Below are 12,533 nucleotides of genomic sequence, written 5' to 3'. Positions count from 1 at the left end.
CAGCCATGATTTTCCCCTTCACCAGAATCTTGGAGAAATGTGGAACAGCTGCAGTTGTACAATCCAGTCTTGCCCCAGACACCAGAGGTTCCTCCAACAGCCAATGCACTGACTCCGCTGAAGTTCGTCTGGACACCTTCATTATGCTCCACACTCTGAGAAGGCCTCTGTAAAACGGAGGTACTCCCTCCCTAGAAATCGGGCTACTATCAACCAGAAATAAAGCCTTCTTTAAACCTAATCCTCCAACCCGCTGTAATATAAGACCTGCCACCCCTCTCCACACCACATTTTCCGGTCCATAAAGCAACCTTTGAATAAACTGAAACCGGAAAGCAGCAGCCCTACTAGCAAGATGTACAAGACCTTGTCCCCCCTCCTCTTTTGACAAATACACTTTGTGGAACTCAGTGATATTTATCCCAAAAGAAATCCACAATAATTGCCTGTATCTTAGCCAGAAGGCCAGATGGTGGTTCTAAAACTGACAACCGATGCCACAGTGCAGAGGCAATCACATTGTTAACTATAATAGTGCGCCCCCTATATGACATACGAGATGGTAACCAACGCCATCTCCTCATCCTCCCTTCCACCATTTTAACCACCCCACTCCAATTTTTTTCCATAGTCCCCTCATCTCCTAGGTACACTCCAAGATACTTAAAACCTCCCTTACACCATTCTAGCCCCCCTGGCAAAGCCATGATCCCTCCCGACCATTCTCCAATCTGTAAAGCACAACTCTTCCCAATTTACCTTTGCAGAGGATATTCCCCTAAAACGATCAACCATTAGACTCAAGCTATCCACCTCCTCTTGATTTTTCACTAGCACAACTACATCATCAGCATAGGCTGAGAGACGAATAGGAGGAATATCCTCTGAAAGGCACACCCCTGCAATGCGACTTCTAATGCTATTTAGTAGTGGCTCTATAGCAATGGCATATAACATTCCTGACAAAGAACATCCCTGCCTAATACCTCTACACACTTTAAAAGGAGCACTCAAACCACCGTTAACTTTCAATACACTTTCAATGTCACCATATATCACCTTTATCATGGCAATAAAACCAGAGCTGAACCCAAACGCCTCAAACGTGTGCCATAAATATTGATGTTCAACTCGGTCAAATGCCTTTTCCTGATCAATTGAAATTAGACCAGCATCCAACCCAATAGCCCTAGAGACGTCCAAAAAAATCCAGAATCAGAGAAATGTTATCCCCTATCTGCCTGCCAGGAACACAGTAGGACTGATCCGTATGTATGATTTGCCCCATCACCTCCCTCAGCCTGTTGGACAAAGCCTTTGACAATATCTTATAATCAGTGCACAATAAAGCCACCGGCCTCCAGTTCTTCACCTCCCTCAGCCTGTTGGACAAAGCCTTTGACAATATCTTATAATCAGTGCACAATAAAGCCACCAGCCTCCAGTTCTTCACCTCCCTCGGGTCACCCTTTTTGGGCAGTAGGGTGAGGACAGCCCTTCTGCAGGTTATTGGTAGTAACCCTCCGGTTAAACTATCATTAACTACTTCTAACCAATCCTCTCCCAACATAGCCCAAAAAGACTTAAAAAAGTCAACGGGAAGCCCATCAATGCCTGGTGCCCTTCCATTTTCCATGCCTTTTAATGCAGTGTATAAATCCTGCAAAGACAATGGTTGCTCAACCTCAACCTGAGCTTCTGCAGCCACTTTCGGGAGCCCATCAAAGAACTGCTGTGTCACTGTTTTATCCTCTTTGTACTCACACTTGTAGAGCTCAGCATAGAACTCTACTGCCCTCTTTCTAATTTCACTAGGGCTAGTGAGCTCTTGTCCAACAGCTGATTTGAGACAATTAATAATTTTTCTTTGTCCATTCTTTTTCTCTAAACCAAAGAAACATTTGGATGAGGCATCCATTTCAGATATTCCCTGAAACTTACTTCTCACCAATGCCCCCTGTGCTCTGATACCCAGCAGGTCTGCCAATGCAGCTTTTCTCCTCTTGAGGGCCTGAGTATGGCCTCAATCTCCTGTGGTCTCAACCAACGTCATGAGTTCCACTATTTCAAACTCTAGGGCTTTCATTGATCTGGTGATATCCTTGGTGACATTCCTCGTGTATTGATTACAAAATAGTTTAATCTGGATTTTCCCTATATCCCACCACTGTTGAAGGGATACAAAACTGGCCTTTTGAGACCTCCACCTCTCCCAAAAAAACTGAAACAGTTCCTGAAGTGAGCATCACTCAATAAAGTTATATTAAAATGCCAGTATGCGCTTTTGGGTTTTACATGGTTAATGAACACCACCTCTGTTATTAAACAATGATCAGAAAATCCCACTGGGATTATCACACTTGATTTACAGACCTGAGATTGATGCTCAAAAACATAAAACCTATCTAACCTGGCCATAGAGATGATGTTCTCCCTCACATGCGCCCAGGTCTACTGCCTTGTTCCTCCATGTTGACTCCGCCAAATATCACACAGTTCATGTGTTACAATGAGGCGTTTTTAAAAAGTCCTTGAGGCTATATGAGGTTCTTGGTGATTTCTATCTAAATCGCTAACTGTGCAGTTAAAATCCCCAGCAATAAACAAATAATCTTCTTTGTTACATTTCTCAATGGTATTTGATAATGTCTCTAAAAAAATACCCTCTCAACTGTCACCACTGGGGCATATACATTTATCAGACACATAGTGATGTTTTCATACCTTGCTCTAACTTTTAATAACCTCCCCTCAACTATCTCTTCAACCTCATATGACAAAGGCAAAAACCCTTTTGAGAAAAGATAACCACACCCCCACTTTTGAGTTTTTATGTATACACCCACTGTCCCCCCACTCCTGTGCCACATAACTTCATTTTCCAAATTACTATGCGTTTCTTGTAGAAAATGTATGTCACTTCCCTTTCCCCTAATTAACTCATACACCATGGCTCTTTTTTTACCATCTCTTGCCCCATTTACGTTTAAAGAAGAAATCTTAAAACTGCTCATGGATGAAAAAAATATACAGAGGAAGATACAGCCACCACATCTCTTTACAGAGGTAAAACTGCAACTGAACTCTTTCATTTTCTTTAGAATTTACATCACTTATCACTCTCGTGACCACTTTCTTGAGTCTAGCAATTTCAGGGCTTTTCAAACTTCCCCCTGTAATTCTTGACATCAGAAACTTTGCTGATTCAATAAACAATTCACGTTCAGGGAAAAGATCAGTTACATTGTAATCCTGCATATATTTCTTCCCTTTTGTCAACTTCAGAAATTGACGTATCTTCTCGATCCCATACCTCCCTTCCACCCCATTTATCTCACTGTATTGTTGTGACGCGTCAGATGACTCACTCTCACTATCCTCCCCAGAAGAAAACTCCACCATCTCTACAACTTGTTCATCTTCAACTGATTTATCAATCTCTACATTTCTCTTAGAATTAGACCCTTCACCACCCCTTAAATTCTTCCTTTTACTCCTCGGTATTTTGAAAACATCCGCTTCCTTTTCCGTTATTTCAATCTCCTCTTGACCTCCAATTTCATTTTCCAGCACCACCTCAGCGACGGCAGTCGCAATCTCACCTACTGTTTCCCCTCCCTCTTTGTTCTGATCTACCACAATTGCCCCCACAACTGCCCACCTTCTCCCTTCCCCTGCACCCTTAGTATGTTCATCCCTTCGCGGTGGTGCGTTAGTTGCACCCGCACTAGAGCTACTACCAGGCTCAGCGCGCTCATTCTCGGGACAACTACGCACCAAATGCCCCTCTCTTCCACAGCCAAAGCATTTCATTGATTCAGTAGATGCATAGAAGACATAATCAAATCCATCAATCTTAAAGCTGAACGCTAAATTCAATTCATCTCCGTCCTTTTTTAAAATCATATGCACTTGTCTCCTATGAGACACGACATGTTTCAACAACGGAGATTTGCATCCAAAAAGAACCTTCTTTATTGTAGATACGATTTGACCATGGTGAGAACTCTCGCTCCAACACTTCATCTCTAACAAATGGTGGCACGTGAGAGGGCATAACTTTCTTCGCCGGATTCATAAGCGGAAATACCGGCGTCTGTGTCTCCCGCAACACCACACCCCTCTCAACTATCTTATTCACCTTTTCAATTGAATCTAAGAATATCACTACAGCGCTATTCATCCTTGAGGCTGATTTGATGCTATCATACCCAATGATAGCACCCACAGCCAAGCTACATTCTTCCACTGAACACCCGGCCGCAGCAGGAATCTTTACTCCATGCCTCCGACTAAGTTTTTCAAACTCTACACTTCCGTGAGTGGCCATTGCAACCAGCCCCACCCGCTGGTTGTGCCCTCGCGAAAAACCAACCTCAAAGATCCCACCACCCCTATACGTGCTTAGTGATAGTTAAACAAGATACCCTTAAAACAACTAAACAATATATATATATATACATACCAAAACCCAATAGAGTGAAAAGAAATTCCATTCGCTCTCACAATCACTCCTGCTTGACGACTCACTCCCAGCATGCACTCCGACGAGAGAGAGAGAGAGAGAGAGACAATGAGAGAGAGGAGACAGAGTGAGGGACACAGAGTGAGAGAGAGGAGAGAAAGACAGAGAGGAGAGAGAGAGAGGCAGAGAGGAGAGACAGTCAGAGAGAGAGAGAGAGAGAGAGGAGAGACAGTGAGGGACACGGAGTGAGAGAGAGAGGAGAAACAGTGAGGGACACGGAGTGAGAGAGAGAGAAAGACAAAGAGAGAGAGACAGAGAGGAGAGAGACAGAGAGAGAAAGAGGAGAGAAAGACAAAGAGAGAGAGAGACACAGAGAGGAGAGAAAGACAAAGAGAGAGAGAGGAGAGACAGTCAGAGAGAGAGAGACAGTCAGAGGGGGAGAGGAGAGAAAGACAGAGAGGAGAGACAGTGAGAGAGAGGAGAGAAAGACAAAGAGAGAGAGAGACCGTAAGAGACAGAGAGAGGGGAGACAGAGAAAGAAAGACTCAGGTTGGCAATGAATTTGGTTGCTGTCAACTTGTCCTTAATGTTCCATGAGGAGGAGATGTGTACTATAAATATTATAATATTCTATTTCATGAGGAGGTGTGTACTATAAATATTATAATATTCTATTTCATGAGGAGGTGTGTACTATAAATATTATAATATTCTATTTCATGAGGAGGTGTGTACTATAAATATTATAATATTCTATTTCATGAGGAGGTGTGTACTATAAATATTATAATATTCTATTTCATGAGGAGGTGTGTACTATAAATATTATAATATTCTATTTCATGAGGAGGTGTGTACTATAAATATTATAATATTCTATTTCATGAGGAGGTGTGTACTATAAATATTATAATATTCTATTTCATGAGGAGGTGTGTACTATAAATATTATAATATTCCATGAGGAGGAGGTGTGTACTATAAATATTATAATATTCCATGAGGAGGAGGTGTGTACTATAAATATTAAAATATTCCATGAGGAGGAGGTGTGTACTATAAATATTATAATATTCCATGAGGAGGTGTGTACTATAAATATTATAATATTCCATGAGGAGGAGGTGTGTACTATAAATATTATAATATTCCATGAGGAGGTGTGTACTATAAATATTATAATATTATAATATTCCATGAGGAGGAGGTGTGTACTATAAATATTATAATATTCCATGAGGAGGAGGTGTGTACTATAAATATTATAATATTCCATGAGGAGGTGTGTACTATAAATATTATAATATTCCATGAGGAGGAGGTGTGTACTATAAATATTATAATATTCCATGAGGAGGAGGTGTGTACTATAAATATTATAATATTCCATGAGGAGGAGGTGTGTACTATAAATATTATAATATTCTATTTCATGAGGAGGAGGTGTGTACTATAAATATTATAATATTCTATTTCATGAGGAGGTGTGTACTATAAATATTATAATATTCCATGAGGAGGAGGTGTGTACTATAAATATTATAATATTCCATGAGGAGGAGGTGTGTACTATAAATATTGACTTAACAAATACATACTTATTTCCCTCATTAAAATGAGGGATCAATTAAATCTATTTATAACATTTTTGACATGCGTTTATCTTTGATTCTTGTTGTTATTCTGTCTCTCACTATTCAAATAAACCTACCATTAAAATTATAGACTGATCATTTCTTTGTCAGTGGGCAAACATACAAAATCAGCAGGGGATCAAATACTTTTTTCCCCTCACTGTATTTATTTATGCACACTGTGTCCTAATAAGTACTTACAAAACACGACTACTACTTAAACAGAGTTCATATCGCAGTATGCAACAGATCTGTTTGTATTGCTCAGAAAAATACATTAGGGATGAGAGAAGAAAAATACATTAGGGATGAGAGAAGAAAAATACATTAGGGATGAGAGAAGAAAAAATACATTAGGGATGAGAGAAGAAAAATACATTAGGGATGATAGAAGGAAAATACATTAGGGATGATAGAAGAAAAATACATTAGGGATGAGAAGAAAAATACATTAGGGATGATAGAAGGAAAATACATTAGGGATGATAGAAGAAAAATACATTAGGGAGAGAAGAAAAATACATTAGGGATGATAGAAGAAAAATACATTAGGGATGATAGAAGAAAAATACATTAGGGAAGAAAAAAATACATTAGGGATGAGAGAAGAAAAATACATTAGGGATGAGAGAAGAAAAATACATTAGGGATGATAGAAGAAAAATACATTAGGGATGAGAGAAAAATACATTAGGGATGAGAGAAGAAAAATACATTAGGGATGAGAGAAGAAAAATACATTAGGGATGAGAGAAGAAAAATACATTAGGGATGAGAGAAGAAAAATACATTAGGGATGAGAGAAGAAAAATACATTAGGGAAAAAAAATACATTAGGGATGAGAGAAGAAAAATACATTAGGGATGAGAGAAGAAAAATACATTAGGGATGAGAGAAGAAAAATACATTAGGGATGAGAGAAGAAAAAATACATTAGATGAGAGAAGAAAAATACATTAGGGATGAGAGAAGAAAAATACATTAGGGATGAGAGAAGAAAAATACATTAGGGATGAGAAGAAAAATACATTAGGGATGAGAGAAGAAAAATACATTAGGGATGAGAGAAGAAAAATACATTAATGAGAGAAAGAAAATACATTAGGGATGAGAGAAGAAAAATACATTAGGGATGAGAGAAGGGATGAGAATACATTAGGGATGAGAGAAAAAATACATTAGGGATGAAAAGAAAAATACATTAGGGATGAGAGAAGAAAAATACATTAGGGATGAGAGAAGAAAAATACATTAGGGATGAGAGAAGAAAAATACATTAGGGATGAGAGAAGAAAAATACATTAGGGATGAGAAGAAAAATACATTAGGGATGAGAGAAGAAAAATACATTAGGGATGAGAGAAGAAAAATACATTAGGGATGATAGAAAAATACATTAGGGATGATAGAAGAAAAATACATTAGGGAGAGAAGAAAAACATTAGGGATGATAGAAGGAAAATACATTAGGGATGATAGAAGGAAAATACATTAGGGATGATAGAAGAAAAATACATTAGGGATGAGAGAAGAAAATACATTAGGGATGATAGAAGGAAAATACATTAGGGATGATAGAAGAAAAATACATTAGGGATGAGAGAAGAAAAATACATTAGGGATGATAGAAGGAAAATACATTAGGGATGATAGAAGAAAAATACATTAGGGATGAGAGAAGAAAAATACATTAGGGATGAGAGAAGAAAATACATTAGGGATGATAGAAGAAAAATACATTAGGGATGAGAGAAGAAAAATACATTAGGGATGAGAGAAGAAAAATACATTAGGGATGAGAGAAGAAAAATACATTAGGGATGAGAGAAGAAAAATACATTAGGGATGAGAGAAGAAAAATACATTAGGGATGAGAGAAGAAAATACATTAGGGATGAGAGAAGAAAAATACATTAGGGATGAGAGAGAAGAAAATACATTAGGGATGAGAGAAGAAAAATACATTAGGGATGAGAGAAGAAAAAATACATTAGGGATACATTAGGGATGAGAGAAGAAAAATACATTAGGGATGAGAGAAGAAAAATACATTAGGGATGAGAGAAGAAAAATACAATACATTAGGGATGAGAGAAGAAAAATACATTAGGGATGAGAGAAGAAAAACATTAGGGATGAGAGAAGAAAAATACATTAGGGATGAGAGAAGAAAAATACATTAGGGATGAGAGAAGAAAAATACATTAGGGATGAGAGAAGAAAAATACATTAGGGATGAGAGAAGAAAAATACATTAGGGATGAGAGAGAAGAAAAATACATTAGGGATGAGAGAAGAAAAATACATTAGGGATGAGAGAAGAAAAATACATTAGGGATGAGAGAAGAAAAATACATTAGGGATGAGAGAAGAAAAATACATTAGGGATGAGAGAAGAAAAATACATTAGGGATGAGAGAAGAAAAATACATTAGGGATGAGAGAAGAAAAATACATTAGGGATGAGAGAAGAAAAATACATTAGGGATGAGAGAAGAAAAATACATTAGGGATGAGAGAGAAGAAAAATACATTAGGGATGAGAGAGAAGAAAAATACATTAGGGATGATAGAAGAAAAATACATTAGGGATGAGAGAAGAAAAATACATTAGGGATGAGAGAAGAAAAATACATTAGGGATGAGAGAAGAAAAATACATTAGGGATGAGAGAAGAAAAATACATTAGGGATGAGAGAAGAAAAATACATTAGGGATGAGAGAAGAAAAATACATTAGGGATGAGAGAAGAAAAATACATTAGGGATGAGAGAAAGTCTGCCGAAAAGCTGATATTTCTATGAGGGAAAGGCAGACAGGCTGTGTTCCGTGAGCTGTGGAGAGCATATGGTGTTAAGGTCCCATACAATCAGATGGAATACAAATACATCCTATTTATATCTTGTTAGCTACACAAGTTTATAATGAAAAGAACTCTGACACCCCCGTGACTGGTTTGACATTCAATGGGAGAGGCACCACTGACCAAGTAGCAAAGTAGGAGACAAATAGCAGAGGTTTCACTATTAGTTACAAAACATTGCATACTGAATGGAAATATAATCCCTATCTTCTGTGGATGTATATATATATTATTATATTATTACAGCATATTGTTATAGTATTACAGTATATGATTATATAATTACAGTATATGATTATATTATTACAGTATGTTATTATATTATTACTGTATATTATTACATTATTACAGTACATTATTATATTATTACAGTACATTATTATATTATTACTGTATATTATTATATTATTACTGTATAATATTATATAATTACAGTATATGATTATATTATTACAGTATGTTATTATATTATTACTGTATATTATTACATTATTACAGTACATTATTATATTATTACAGTACATTATTATATTATTACTGTATATTATTATATTATTACTGTATAATATTATATAATTACAGTATATTACAGTACAATATTATATTATTACAGTATATTATTATATAATTACATATATTATTATATTATTACATTATATTAATATATAACTACAGTAAATTATTATATTACAATATATTATTATATTATGTTATTACAGTATATTATTATATTATTACAGTATATTATATTATTACAGTATATTATGAAATGTTATTACAGTATATTATTACAGTAAATTATTACAGTATATTATTATGTTATTATAGTATATTATTACTGTAAATTATTATATTATTACAGTATATTATTATATTATTCAGCAAAAACAAACCCAAACTCAAGCTAATTAGATCATGTTGATATAGATGGCTATTATTCTATAATTTATGGCCATTTCTAGGATTTGAAGACTTTGAGGCTTAGCCCAAAACCAGCAGGGTGGTCTGGTCAAAAAATCTCAACAGCTAAATGCACGAATTTGGCGCACTTTGAGATGAATATTGAGAGATTAGAACATTGAGAGGTTAGAATATTGAGAGATTAGAACATTTAGAGATTAGAACATTGAGAGATGAGAACATTGAGAGATTCGAACATTGAGAGATTAGAATATTGATAGATTAGAATATTGAGAGATTAGAACATTGAGAGATTAGAACATTGAGAGATTAGAACATTGAGAGATTAGAATATTGAGAGATTAGAACATTGAGATATTAGAATATTGAGAGAGTAGAATATTGAGAGATTAGAACATTGAGAGATTAGAACATTGAGATATTAGAACATTGAGATATTAGAATATTGAGAGATTAGAATATTGAGATATTAGAACATTGAGATATTAGAACATTGAGAGATTAGAACATTGAGAGATTAGAACATTGAGAGATTAGAACATTGAGAGATTAGAACATTGAGAGATTAGAACATTGAGAGATTAGAACATTGAGAGATTAGAACATTGAGAGATTAGAATATTGAGAGATTAGAACATTGAGATATTAGAATATTGAGATATTAGAACATTGAGAGATTAGAACATTGAGATATTAGAATATTGAGATATTAGAACATTGAGATATTAGAACATTGAGAGATTAGAACATTGAGAGATTAGAACATTGAGAGATTAGAACATTGAGATATTAGAATATTGAGAGATTAGAACATTGAGAGATTAGAACATTGAGAGATGAGAACATTGAGAGATGAGATGTTTTTCTACCTTGCCATTTGCCCCTGGTTGCTGCTGTTCCAAGTACTCCACTGACCTGCTGTTGTCATCTGTCCTCCTCCTTGGCTCATCTGAAAGGTTGCAAGGTAGAGGTGCAACATGTCATTACTTCGTTTTAAAGGGCGACTGCACTTCCTGGTTTGGCCTCATTTTAGATTTGGTTCATTAAGAAATGCTAGCGGCCATTACTTAATTAAACAGGGTTTAGGGGTGTGGTTTGACGTGGGTGTCTCGCGTGTGTTATGTGTGTTCGCAGGTGGGAAGATTTAGCCAAATGATTTTGCCAATTAGCTTTAGCTGGCTGGTGTGTGACTTGACTTTGACTTTGGATAGCCTATCTCTGGGGCTAGTTAGGGACACAATGTAAACTAGACAATATCTTCATTTTGTACACCTTTTAGTTTTATCATTACATGGTTTCAATATTTGTATATGAATGTCTACAATTTATAGTTGGTTTGAGGTTTGTTTATAAGTCATTGACATTTGGAGTATTGGAATCTTAACATATTGTCACATATTGTATATATTCTCACATTGTCACGTTCTGACCTTTATTTCCTTTGTTTTGTCTTTATTTAGTATGGTCAGGGCGTGAGTTGGGGTGGGCAGTCTATGTTTGTTTTTCTATGTTGGCCTAGTATGGTTATCAATCAGAGGCAGGTGTCGTTAGTTGTCTCTGATTGAGAATGATACTGAGGTAGCCTGGGTTTCACTGTTGGTTTGTGGGTGTTTGTTTCCATGTCAGTGATTGTCGCCACACTATACTGTTTCAGTTTCGTTTCTTCACGTTTCTTTTGTTATTTTTGATTCAGTGTTCAGTGCTTTCTTTGATTAAAGTTATGGACACTTACCACGCTGCATCTTGGTTCGATCCTTACTCCTCTTCAGACGAAGAGGAGATCTGATATTACACACATGTACATTGTGTAATTTAGCGATGGTAACTATCCCCATAGGGATATCCAAAGCCAACCCAAATTTACCACAAGCATTACGATCAGGTGGCGTGCTGCTGAAATCCGAATGGATGATTACTTGTGTGCTGCCAGCTGTGGGCATGTGGCAGGAATGAAACAAACCCATCCTTTATTTACATTGTGATACAGTCACAACCACAAGTCACAAAACTCTGTTTTGGACGAGACTGACTTTATGACCAAAATTATCCTATTTACACTTTGTAGTCAATTTTGACAGTAGAATAAATATTTCTGACTCATATCAATGCCACATATGCCACATAAAATATGTTTTTTAAGGAACAGTTGCTCTTTAAAGTTTCTGTGTACTGACACGACCATGGCAACTCAACTGGAAAGAAACAAGTTTCTGTGTACTGACACGACCATGGCAACTCAACTGGAAAGAAACACGTTTCTGTGTACTGACACGACCATGGCAACTCAACTGGGAAGAAGCAAGTTTCTGTGTACTGACACGACCATGGCAACTCAACTGGGAAGAAACAAGTTTCTGTGTACTGACTGGCAAAACTGAAAGAAACAAGTTTCTGTGTACTGACACGACCATGGCAACTCAACTGGAAAGAAACAAGTTTCTGTGTACTGACACGACCATGGCAACTCAACTGGAAAGAAACAAGTTTCTGTGTACTGACACGACCATGGCAACTCAACTGGAAAGAAACAAGTTTCTGTGTACTGACACGACCATGGCAACTCAACTGGAAAGAAACAAGTTTCTGTGTACTGACACGACCATGGCAACTCAACTGGAAAGAAACAAGTTTCTGTGTACTGACACGACC

General features: G+C 36.6%; 1 long non-coding RNA gene across 43 annotated transcripts; it reads left to right on the top strand.

Annotated features, from left to right (window-relative positions):
• Positions 1-2,857: 2,857 nt before the first annotated feature.
• On the top strand, positions 2,858-6,112 carry LOC127912096 (uncharacterized). Of its 43 annotated transcripts, none has more exons than XR_008080711.1 (4): positions 2,858-5,475; positions 5,515-5,625; positions 5,673-5,747; positions 5,784-6,112. It is a non-coding gene; the product is annotated as an uncharacterized LOC127912096 (long non-coding RNA). The 43 variants fall into 43 exon arrangements; XR_008080700.1 differs by having other exon boundaries at positions 5,670-5,747; XR_008080710.1 differs by having other exon boundaries at positions 5,515-5,747; positions 5,784-5,864; positions 5,950-6,112.
• The last annotated feature ends 6,421 nt before the right edge of the window (positions 6,113-12,533 follow it).

Source organism: Oncorhynchus keta, chromosome 26 (genome assembly GCF_023373465.1).
Source record: "Oncorhynchus keta strain PuntledgeMale-10-30-2019 chromosome 26, Oket_V2, whole genome shotgun sequence".
NCBI classification, from domain to species: domain Eukaryota; kingdom Metazoa; phylum Chordata; class Actinopteri; order Salmoniformes; family Salmonidae; genus Oncorhynchus; species Oncorhynchus keta.
This window is presented reverse-complemented; position numbering and strand designations above follow the sequence as displayed.